Genomic DNA, 11,346 nt, shown 5'->3' on the forward strand with positions numbered 1-11,346 from the left:
TAATCCTCAGCATCTATGCACCTAATAACAGAGCTTCAAAAACACACAAAGCAGAAAAACTAATAGAACCGCAAGGGTGCTGATGGCTGGAGGTTGTGTGCTGACCACTGCCCAAAGCTGAGCATCCAAGCCATCCTGAGGAGGGGTCTGGGCAGCGCATCTCCATGTCCACCCCGGGGCCCTGAGGCCCTTTGAGTCCATGTTGGCTGGGAACAGAAAGGCCTCTGTCCATTTGTTCCAGGATTGAGCAAAGACAAGGTGGGTGAGGTGGGGAACGAAGCAAGGCTGGGCTTCCTTGCTCCAGTGGATGCTTGTTTCAAGCTTTAAATGTGCTGGTTTTTGAAACATGTGCCAAAGGCCAACACAGACCTGCTCAAGTTCCAGACCCAGAAGGCTGCCTCCTCCGGGTGGGGGGTGGGGGTGAGTTCCCCTCCCTGGGAGGGGCAAGAAGGGGTTTCCTATTGGGACATAATAGGTGGGGGAAGGAGCCCTCAACTGAGCATGTAACAGGATGAGAACAGCAGCTGCATGGAAGGGTGTTGCCATTTATTTAAAAGTAAATAAAATAAAGTTCATCAGCTCCCCGAACATCTTGCTGGGGGCTGATGGGAGTGGAGTCCCTTTGGCTCTGAGTCAGAGACTGAACAGCCCTTCAAGCCAATTCTGGGGATCACACGTGCCCTTGGCACCAACTAATTCCGTGCTGTCCGCTCGGTTCCCGCCGCCTCCTCCTTCCCACTTGCATGGCTGCCAAAGCCTTCTCCTGCTGGAGTTTTGCTTTCCCAGCCCTGCTGGCCTATGGCTGATGACCCCACAGTGCAAGTGCCGTGCACCTTCCTCTCGATATTTGCTCCATTCCCTGATGGCGTGGTCAGGTCGAGTCCTGGGGAGGCCCTGTCTGACCCTAATGGTTTGTGCTGCGAAGGCTTCCCCAAGGCTGTTAGGTCATTTGCTTGGGCTGATGGATGCATTCGTCCCTGAACACAGGCCCCTTAGATGCGTGACTCTGTGGGTCCTTCATCAATGGGTGGAGGCTCTTCCCTGCCTCTTGCGTCTGGGCAGAAGGGGCTGCGGGTCTCACCCTCCATCTTGCTGGTCCGAGACACCAGTGAGGAAGGCCTGTTGCAGAGGACAGAGAGGCCCAGCTAAGAGCCCCTACCGCCCAGCACATGAGTGAGGCCGTGGGGACCATCCAGCTCCAACCCCAGCCCAAACTGCTGACCTACGGACTAGTAAGCATATAAAATGGGGCTGTGTCAGGCTCTGGTGGGAAAGCCTCCCCTCCCAGGAAACCCCTTCCCTATGCACACTTGTGCTCCTTCCTCAGAGCTCCTCTACTCATGCTAAGAACCACATCACTTACTAGTTAATCCCCTCTCATCCGTGTTGTCTTTGTCGTCGTTCAATGGGCAGATATTTTATCTCCACGACCAGACTGTGAATAATCCAGGATTAGGAATTCATGCAGGGTGGGAATGAGATAAGCAGCTGTTTGCTCTCATTTGTCTTTCTTTACGGTAATATGGAGACCCCAGCAGCGGAGGGTTGGACATGTTTCCTGTGACAGGGATGCAAGAGGTTAACATCTCCAGTGGTTATAGGTAGCTCACCACAGGGCCTTTGCAGGGGGGGTCAGCATGGAGGAAATGGGACCATGCAGTGGGATGTAGGTGGTGTCCTTCTGTTATGCATCTAGCTTTTTTGGCGGTGAGGGGTCCCAGTTCATTTATCCAGCTGCCAATATGGATTATTTCAGGACTTTGTTTTTAGAAAAGGGTGATTTAACTTAATCGAATTATGCCTACGGAGCTCTGGTGCCTACAGCTCTGGCTGGCAGGGCAGATGCAGACTGTCTGGAGAGAAATGACAGGATCAAGCTCCCCAGAGTCCAGGACAAGATGGCCTTGGGTGGTGGGGCATCCCTGGAGGGTCCTGGCTTTCTCGCCTGGTGGGGAGAGGGGAGGACCGCTGCTGGGACAAGGTCACAGGCACATTATGGGGTCTTCCTTCAGCTCTTCCCTGTGTAGCGATGGCAGGGGGAGGCTGCAGGAGAGCGGCGGTGTGGGGTGAGTGGCAGGGAATAGGTGCGCAGCGGGTGTGCAGGGAAGGCGCCTGGACTGCATTTGTCTTTCTCCCTTTGCTGCCCCGCGGAGGAGACCTGAGCAGCAGGGCAGCGCTCACCTTACCTTCGCTGCCATTTCCATCAGCTGCGCTGCCAGCATCTCCGCCGTCCTCCCTGCGAGTGTCCCCAGACCTGTGGCGAGGCCCCCCCGGTTGACCTTTCGGGTCTGGGTCGGGACTCACACATTTCCAGCATGGAAAGCTGGGTTTTCTGGGCTTGGTTCCAGCCTTGGTTCCAGGTATCAGCACTGTAGCCTCATGAGCTGTCCCCGATGGGGCCCAGCCCTTGCCCTGCGGCCCCGGGGGTGTGCACCCACATTCCAGCTTCCCACGGGACTGCTGAACCCCATCTCCCCAGCAGGTCCCCAAGCCCCACTGCAGCCTACCCCAAACCAATCGGGCCTTCCTCCACCGCCCCAGAGGGAGGAGGGTGATGGGGGTGCCTCCCTGCCACGGAGCTCATGTGCAGGTGTGCAGGGGTGGGGGGAGACAGGGATTGGGCACATGGTACCCCCTTCCCTGCCGCCCCCATGCCCCCGCCCTCCCGGGGGTGCCGTAGGCACCTCCCTGCCCTGCAGCACTATTGCCTCTTGCTGCTGTGCTGTGCTTGCAGGCCACCAGCAGGGTGGGTGCTTCCAGAACCAGGTTGGAAGATTGGGGGCTTCGCAGGATTAGGGAGAACAAGAACTAACACTCCTCGCTCCTCAGTTCAGGCGCCCTCGTCTGCCCCCAACACCAGACTCAGTCATCGAGACCAAAGCCACCTGCCCTTCCCCGTGGACCAGGGAGACCGAGGGGTTGTGAGGAGCTTGGCGTAGGCGCGACAGCAAGGCACCCTGAGTGGGTAGGGGACCCACCAGCATGGTGCCGCTTCTCCTCCAGGCCTCTGTTGGCTCTGTGCTTGGGGAGGCTCACAGGACCTGCTGCACCAGGTTTTGGGTTACGACCGAGCCTGGGGCGCTGCCAGCACCTGAGCCCCACCATTCCCTTGCTCTTCCCAGCTGCGGAGTCGGGCTCTTCTGATTTTGGGTCTGGGGACGGCACCCCACTGACCACCCAAGAGGAGCCGTGGTGGAGCTCCGTGGTGTGCCCTGCCATCCCTGTGGCTCAGCTGCGTCCTCATTTCAATTTGTACAAAAGGGATTTACGGATTTCATCGTAATTTAATTTTAAGGCTTAATCCTTAATTAAATAGATTTCTTCAGCCATTCCAGCGTGTATTTACATTACGTAGAAATGACCTTGAATGTCATGGAGGGCATGGGCTCCTGAGGCCCAGGGCAGGCTGTCCACCCCCCCCCCCAACTTCTGCTGCCTCAGTCTCCCCATGCAGCAGTCGAGGGGGTCTGTCTAGGCATGGTGGCTGCAGGCGAAGTGCCTCAGGACAGGTGCCTGGACCTCAGAGTCTGAAATACCTATCTAGGCGCTGCCCTCATGGCCTGGGGACCAGCTGCCAAGGAACCAGAAGAACAGGAAAGATCCAGCCTCTGCCTCCCGGAGCCACGGGTCACCCAGCAGGACAGGATAGGTGGAAACACATGAGGCCAGGGCCCCCGGACCCCGCAGAGCCCCCGGAGACCCCCAGGGTCCCCCAAGGCTCTGTTCTCACTCCGTGCTTCCTGCCCCCCGGGGATGCATAACTAAGGACTCCAGCACGGAGTCTGCAGCTGGTGGGAGGTGGAAACCTGACCGGGGTGCCAGGCACCCCTGGGGGAGGACATGGAGTAGGACGTGGGCCGTCACCACTGGCCAAGGGTCCTCTGGCAACATGAGCACTTTGTCACTTTGCAGTGGATACAAGAGCATCAGCACTCCAGGAAGTCCATTCCTCCTTTTGCACAAGAGTCAGAGAGCTCAGAGTGTCCGTGGCCATCGGGGCCCACCAGTTCTTCTTCTTTTCTTTTTGAAATCAATGCCCGGATCTTTTTGAGTTTACCCCTGCTGCATGGCTGGAACAGGCACTGAGGATCTGGACGTGAGTGTGGTGACCCATGCACTTGGGTGCCTGCTGGGGCTGCCGGGAGCTGCACATACACATGTAGGTCCACACCGCCCTCCCTCTGCAGAGCACGGGTCCAGGGAGGTGTGAGAAGAGGTGGTCACTGCTTCGCCGCAGCTGGAGGGACAGGAGGGAGCCATTGGCCCCTTGGTCAGGAACACAGGCACAGGCTTGCAGGGAGCACCCTGGCTCCCACTACAGGTTCCACTCTGGCACCGGCACCTCCCCACTGGCATGCTGGGGGTGTGGGCATCATGCTCTGGGCCTGACCCCACCTTGGACACGGTCCTGAATTATTGCCCAGTGGTATCTGGGTGAGGCTATAGGCACCCCCAGAAATGGAAGCAGCCCTGTTTCCTCAGCCTCCCCTTTGTAACTCTGAGCCGAGCACCCAAGAATCTGGCTGACAGAGCAGGAGCTGAGGTCCACCCCGTGGGGCCTCCGGAGGCGCCTTCCTCGTAGGAGCCTGGGGAGGGGTGCACACTGGTCCTTCCAGAGGGTCTACCCACAGGCAGGGCTCTGCACTCGGCACCTGGTTGTCTGTCAACCAAGTAGCCATCCGCGATTTCACCAGAAATGGCACAGACTCCCCTCCTGGCCCCTGCAGCCTGGTCGCTCATGGCAACTAATTTTACCAAGCACCTCACTGGGTGTCAGGTTCGTCTTTTATTCAATTATATCCTCAGGGTGAACCTACAAGGCTGGCCGTGGATGTACCCATTTTGTGGATGAGGAAGCTGAGACCCAAGGATGTCCACATCCTTGGGCCCAAGTGGGCCCTCACCACCACCTCCCCGAGGGCAGTCTCCTGGACCCCCAGCGTCCCTGGGGCTTCTCACGGTGACGTCCTAACCTGCAGATTTGCAGCTGGGTTCTCTGCAGAGGCGAGCATTCTGGGTGCCCCGGCCATCCGGTGCCCAAGGGTGAGGGTGGCAAATTCAGGGCCCTGGTGAGTGGTGACCTCGGATGTGGGATTCGGGGACACCCATCCACGTGCTGCTGCCCACTCTCTGAGCTTTTCCACCAGGCAGTCATGCATCTAGAAGGTACAGATTAAATTTCCTTTGCAGCAAGAAGCGCTGGTGAAAATTTGCTCTAACCGTTATTTGATCTAAAGCTTTTAAAACCCGACTCCAGAGCCCCAGCCCCAGGGGACCCGAGCCCATAGCTCTGGGCGAGGCCTGGGCACCCCTAGGGCTTCTTTACTTGTTTTGTTTTCAACCATTTGTTATGAGCACCTCCACAAATCCCCAAGCAGAGAGGAGCTTGTATGGGTTCCTTGCATCCCATCTGCCACTGTCATCGAGGATGCATGACCTTTGCTTGGGTGCCTATACTCCTTGCTTCTTGAGGAAAGGTGGGCCACTGGCCATTTGTCAGGGGGTGGCTGGGAGGACTGGGGGGGCGTCAGGGGGCACAGGGGGGACCCCCTCACCAGGCCAGCTGCACGGCTGAACCAGACTCTCCATTCCCACCCTTGGCCCCGACGCCAGGACACACTAAGTGGTTTTTCTCTAGTAGATGAGAAGATGGAAGTGGGCGTCTTGGAGGGGGTGGCCAGTGCCCACAGCCGCTCCCAGGGAAGCTGAGCTGCCCCGAGCCCTGCCGCAGGCTCAACAGAGTTTCTAGGGCACTCATCTGTTTTCCCAACATGCTGGCAACACCCCTTGGAGGGCAAGCGTACCGTGAATTAGGTTCCCTGTCCCTTGTCTTCCCAGGCTGGTTTTAGAAAAATCTCAATCTTATGTGTACTTTAGGGAGAAATCATAATAAACCATGGCCCGTCCCCCTGAGGTGTGTTTGCTCAGCTCCCTTGTTCAAACCTTCCCTGACAAGCCTTGTCAGTGGTCAGGACCCACACGATGGCAGCTCGGCCTGGGGGGTCTGGTGTCACTGTGAGCAAGTCCCCAGCATCAGCCTCTTCTCCTCCCCTCGCCTCCCCCTCCCTTCCCCCTCCCTTTCCCTTCCTCTGCCTCTCCCTCCCCTTTCCTCCCCCCTTCCTCTCCTCTCCCTACCACAAGCACATCCTAAGGGTCTGTCAGGCATGGGCATCAAGGGAACACAATGTTAGGAAAGCTAGTCTCAATCCTTAATATCTCTCCATGAATTAATTTGCTCACTCGTTCATGCTACAGATGCTCCCCTAGCCGTGCGTAAGGCGCAGTCAGGACAAGACATCAATAAGTACAAACCCGGCCAAGGGCCTGTCTGGATGGCGGAGTCAGCATGGGGCAGAAATTAGTCTGAGAGGGAAGTCAGAGCTGGACAAAATACAAGGACAAGTTGGTCCAGCAGAGAGTCTGGCCCTGCTGCTCTGGACCAAGCCCTAGGGTTTGGAGCTGGCCCAGGCCTGACCACTCACCCTGACCTCTTGTCCCCACCTTCCCCATTTCCGAGTGCAGTGGCAGACACAAGGATTCCACGGGCCGTGAGCATTGGATGAAAAGCTCTGAATGAGCGGGGCCTGGCTGGCAGGCCTCCTGACTATTGCCCTGTGCTGGCAAAGCCCCCCATCCTGAGCCTTCCCCAGCCACCTTCTCTTCAGTGGTCACTCAGTCCCTCCTTCCTCTGCCTACAGAGTCTGCTTAGCTGCCCAAGACCATGCAGAGGACACAGAGAGGGCATTAGCAGGGTGACCCTGGGGCTCTACTTGAGCCTCCTCTTGTGACTTTATCTCTGAGGCTTTAAGAGGAAAAACCAAGAGCTGCTAAGTTTGCAAAATTCATCTGAACAGTATTGGATGGTGCTAATTAAAATTGCTCAGGCCTCCATGAACTGAACCAAACCAGCTGCTTTTAGCAAATTAAAGCCTCTTCTTTTCCTCCTTAGCCCATGCTTAGGGGGGCAGAGAGCAGAGAGCAGGGGAGTAGGGAGGCAAGGAGCAGGGAGAAGGGGGGCAGGGAGCAGGGGGACAGGGAGCAGGGGGTAGGGAGCAGGGGAGCAAGGGAGCAGGGGGACAGGGAGCAGGAAGCAGGGGGTAGGGAGCAGGGGAGCAGGGAGGAGGGGAGCAGGGGTACAGGGGAGCAAGGAGCAGGGGAGCAGGGGAGCCGGGAGCAGGAGGACAGGGAGAAGGGGAGAAGGGAGCAGGGGAGCAGGGGAACAAGGAGCTAGGGAGCAGGGAGCAGAGGGGCAGGGAGCAGGGGAGTAGGGTGCAGGGAGCAGGGTATCAGGGGAACAAGGCACAGGGAACAGGGGGCAGGGGCTGGGAGGGTTTGGCAGGGGTGGTAGGGCAGTAGTAGGAAGGTGGGAGGGGAGGGGACAGGAAGAGGGAGGCAGCCTCCCCAGGTGTTAAGGGCCAGGAGACAACCTGAGGTTGGCCTAGAAGTGACCAGCTGGGTGCAGCTAACCCTGATGTCCCGGGAGGTGGCAGGAGGGGTGCTGCCCGGGGATGTAAGGACCTGGGGCTCCCAGGGCACAGGCGGAGCCTGGGAGGGTGTTGGACCAGTTGATTGACCTGTACTGTGGTCAGGTCCCTGGGGGCGGGTGCTGGCCCAGGTGCCAGCTGCAGGAGGAGGAGGAGGGAGAGGAGGGGGAAGGGAGGGGAGGAGGAGGAAACACGTCCACTGCAGCCATTGCTGAATTGCAGCTGGGTTAGGACCGAGCAGCCAGGTGGTGGTGGTGGTGGCCGGGTTGCTCCTGGACCTGAGCTGTGTGTGCAGCCCCAGGAAGGTGTATGTGCCAGAAAGCCACAGGGAGCTGGGTTCCCAGCAGATGGAGGAGATGGAGGGCTTCCTGGAGGAGGCGGTGTGACAGAAGGCTCGAGATCTGTGACATTTCTGGGTCAAGAACAGCAGGAGGGGCACAAGGCAGAGGGAACAGCCAAGCAGGGAAGGCTCTGGAGAGACCAGGGAGGTGGGGGACGAGTGGTGCGGGGTGTCTGGAGGAAGGAAGGAAGTGGATTCTCCCTGGAACCTCCAGGCGCCTTGATTTCAGACTCCCGACCCGAACTGTGGGAGTAGAGGCTGGGATGTTTAGGCCGTGGCACTGGTGATGCTGCTGCTGCAGGAGACACAAGAGCAGGAGGGGAACAGGGGTGCAAACGTTGTACCGCCGCCCCCCCCCCCAACGCCTCGTCTCTGTCCTTGGAGTTCTGTGTGCACACTGGCCACCCGGCCTTAGACGCCCTGCAGCTTCCACTGAACTTGTACGAGTATTTCTTCCACTTTACTAATGTCGCTCTGTCCCGGCTGCTCATCATTATAAGAGTTTTAAAGAGAAGTGGCAACACGATGCACATCACTTTTTGGAAAAAGCACTCTGCACACAGCACCCAGTGCCCACAGCTGGAGCAGGTCCCGGTGCAGGGGCGGGGAGCTCACGGCTGGCCTGGGACGGGGCAGGCCTGAGGCGCCAGGGTGCTTGCGTCTCACCTGGTGATGCTAAGAAGGCAGCTACTGGGCTGACTTCTTGGGGTGGGGGACTCAGGGTGCGGGGCACTCTCAGGTAGTTGCCAGGGTCCCGCAGGGCCTCCAAAGTCGCCCTGCTGGAGGGACATGTGGACATGGAGCATCTAACTGGGAGGAGGACCCAGTCCCCATGGAGGAAGCTCGTCACCACCCTAAACCCCAATCTCGTGCCCCTGCCCTTGGGCACTGAAGGTGTGGAGGGCAGGCAGTGAGCCAGGGACCCGAAGCAGCTTCGGACACCTGTCCACTGCATCGGCCACAGGTCCTGGGAGGACTCTCAAGGGCACTGGTGTGTGAGCAGAGAGCGGGATGCCGAGGTACTGGCTGTCAGGCAGAGGGCAGGAGGTGACACAAGGGACCCTGAGACCCAGGGAAGGACCTGGGACTGGGAAAAAGAAAAAGGAAAAAGAAAAGAAAAAGATTTTTTTTTTTTTTGTAGATTTAACTGAAGGTCTCAGGGTGAGATCATCCTGGGTTGGGGTGGCCCTAAGCCCCACGGCAAGTGTCCTTTATAAGACACACGGCAGAGTCCCAGGAAGAAGCAGCGAGGCTGTGTGAGGGCAGAGCAGGGATGGGAGGGATGCTGCCCCAGGCCAAGGACACCTGGGCCCCCGGGAGCTGTGAGAGGCAGGCAGGGCCCTCCCCAGAGCCTCCGGAGGGAGCACAGCCCTGTAGAGGTGCTCCTGGCCTGAGAGCCAGGCCTCTCTCCCCAAGACTAGGGCTGAAGCGGCTCTCACTGGGTGTGGATGGGAGCCCATGGGGTGGGCGCACACTGACACGGAGGACTTGCCTTCAAACATGGGTGGTGTTGTAACTAAGGAAATAATCTCCCAAGAGGAGCTTCCTGTCTCGCAGTCTGCAAAATCATTCATTATTTTGAAACTTCTGCAAGATTTGTTTGATTAAAAAACCATCGAGTACAGATTTAATCCACACATCTGCAGAAAATTCTTGAGGCCACCAACGTATTGAAGTGGGGAGATGAGGTTCACAGCAGCTCAGATGACACCCAGTCCCCTCCCCATATTCAATTAGCCAGACGTCCCCAACGACTCAGGATGGGTGTGCAGGACAGACCTGAGATTAATTTTTCATGGGGCAGCAGACTGTAAATGATTTTTCTATTTACTCATGTAACTCGTACATAAAAGATGATGGTATTTAATCAAATACAGACCAACTGCAGATTATACTGAATAAACACTGAAAAAAATTCAGTATGTTCTTATTGTCTGCACACATACACGTATGTATTATTGATGCACGTTGGAGAGTGACGATCCAGCTCATGCCGTTAACCCTTTGTGAATAGCTGTACGTTTTCGAGGCATTTGCTTGAGGCTTAGGCCATTGTAAATGCGGTGGTGATCCTTATGGTCGTGGGTGGGTGTAGCATTTTCTCCTGACTGTGGCCCACCGCCTTCAGAACCATGGAGTTTCTGGGAAGACTTCAACCTGCTTGGAAGAGAGGAGTGCTCTCTAGCCTCAAACTCAGGAGGTCATTTGGCAATGTCCAGAGTTACTTTGGGTTATCCCAACTTTTCTGGCATCTAGTGGGTAGAGTCCGGGATGCAGCTAAACAAAGGATTATCTTCCCTAAAACTGTCAGGTGTGCTGAGGTGGAGAATCCGAGCCGAATGTAATGCCTAATGCTGGTGACAGCCCAGCCACCTCTGGGGCCTGGATCCTTCCTCCTTAGCAGGTACCCCTCCTCCTTTAAGACACAGCCCCAGAACCATCTGCAGGGACAACCCTTCCCTACACCAGTACTTGGGACTCTCCACAGGGCCTCTAGAGCCCCCCATATCCACCATGATCAGAGCACCACAACACTTGCTAGTTGGGCTAGTGGCAGGCTCCAGTAGACTCCCGCAATGGCTCATGAAGTCCTGGAGCCATAAACTCCATTTTGTTTATTTCCGTTTCCCATTGGCTGTACAAGGCCCAGAACCTAGTTGGCCTGGAAAAAGTGTTAACTTGCTGGCTGGCTAGCTGGATGTGTAGGTGAATGGATGGTGAATGAGTGGGTGGATGGTGGATAGATGAGTGGGAGTGGACAGATGATGGATGGATAGATGGCTGGGTGGATAGAAGGATGGATACATGATGGATGGATGGATGGATGGATGGATGGATGGATGGATGGGTGGATGGATGGATGAAGGGAGGGACAAATGGATGGAAGGTAGATGATAGGTGGGCGGGGTGACTGGATGATGGATGGGTAGATGGCTGGGTGGATGGATAGATGGATAGATGGTAGATGGTTGGGTAGATAGGATAGATGGATGGATGGCTGGTGGATGGCTGGATGGAAGGTAGGTGGTAGTTAAGTCAGGAGTCTACCTATAGTCTTGTCTTCCACCACCTAGTTATTTGACTCTTGGAAGTTCAACGCGACTCACTAGGATGGCTTCCCCACTTGAACAGTTGGTCTGGAGAAGGCAGGGTCTGTTTCCAAGCAGTGCCATGAGGCTCTTGAGGGCCCCGTGGGGGTGGCCTCCAGAGGACTCCTAATTAGATCTGATTTTTTTGTCAGATAAGTAACTTTAATTTTTTAGTGTAAGCATATCTTAAATATTATATGGGGCATACCCATACAAAAAATGATTCATTGTTTATCCAACATTAAAATTTAACTAGACATCCTGCCTTTATTTGCTAAATCTGGTGACCCTGCCTGCCAGGGAGGGGAGGAGGAAGGGAAGTTTTCTCCTTCGTGTTCTGTGTGAGGTTCTGATGCAGAGTTCGAAGATTGCTGGCAGAAAAGATCTTTGGGTCCCTCGTGGCTGCCCCCAGGAACTCGTGAGGCCGGCAGAC

Source organism: Vulpes vulpes, chromosome 2 (assembly GCF_048418805.1).
Source record: "Vulpes vulpes isolate BD-2025 chromosome 2, VulVul3, whole genome shotgun sequence".
NCBI classification, from domain to species: domain Eukaryota; kingdom Metazoa; phylum Chordata; class Mammalia; order Carnivora; family Canidae; genus Vulpes; species Vulpes vulpes.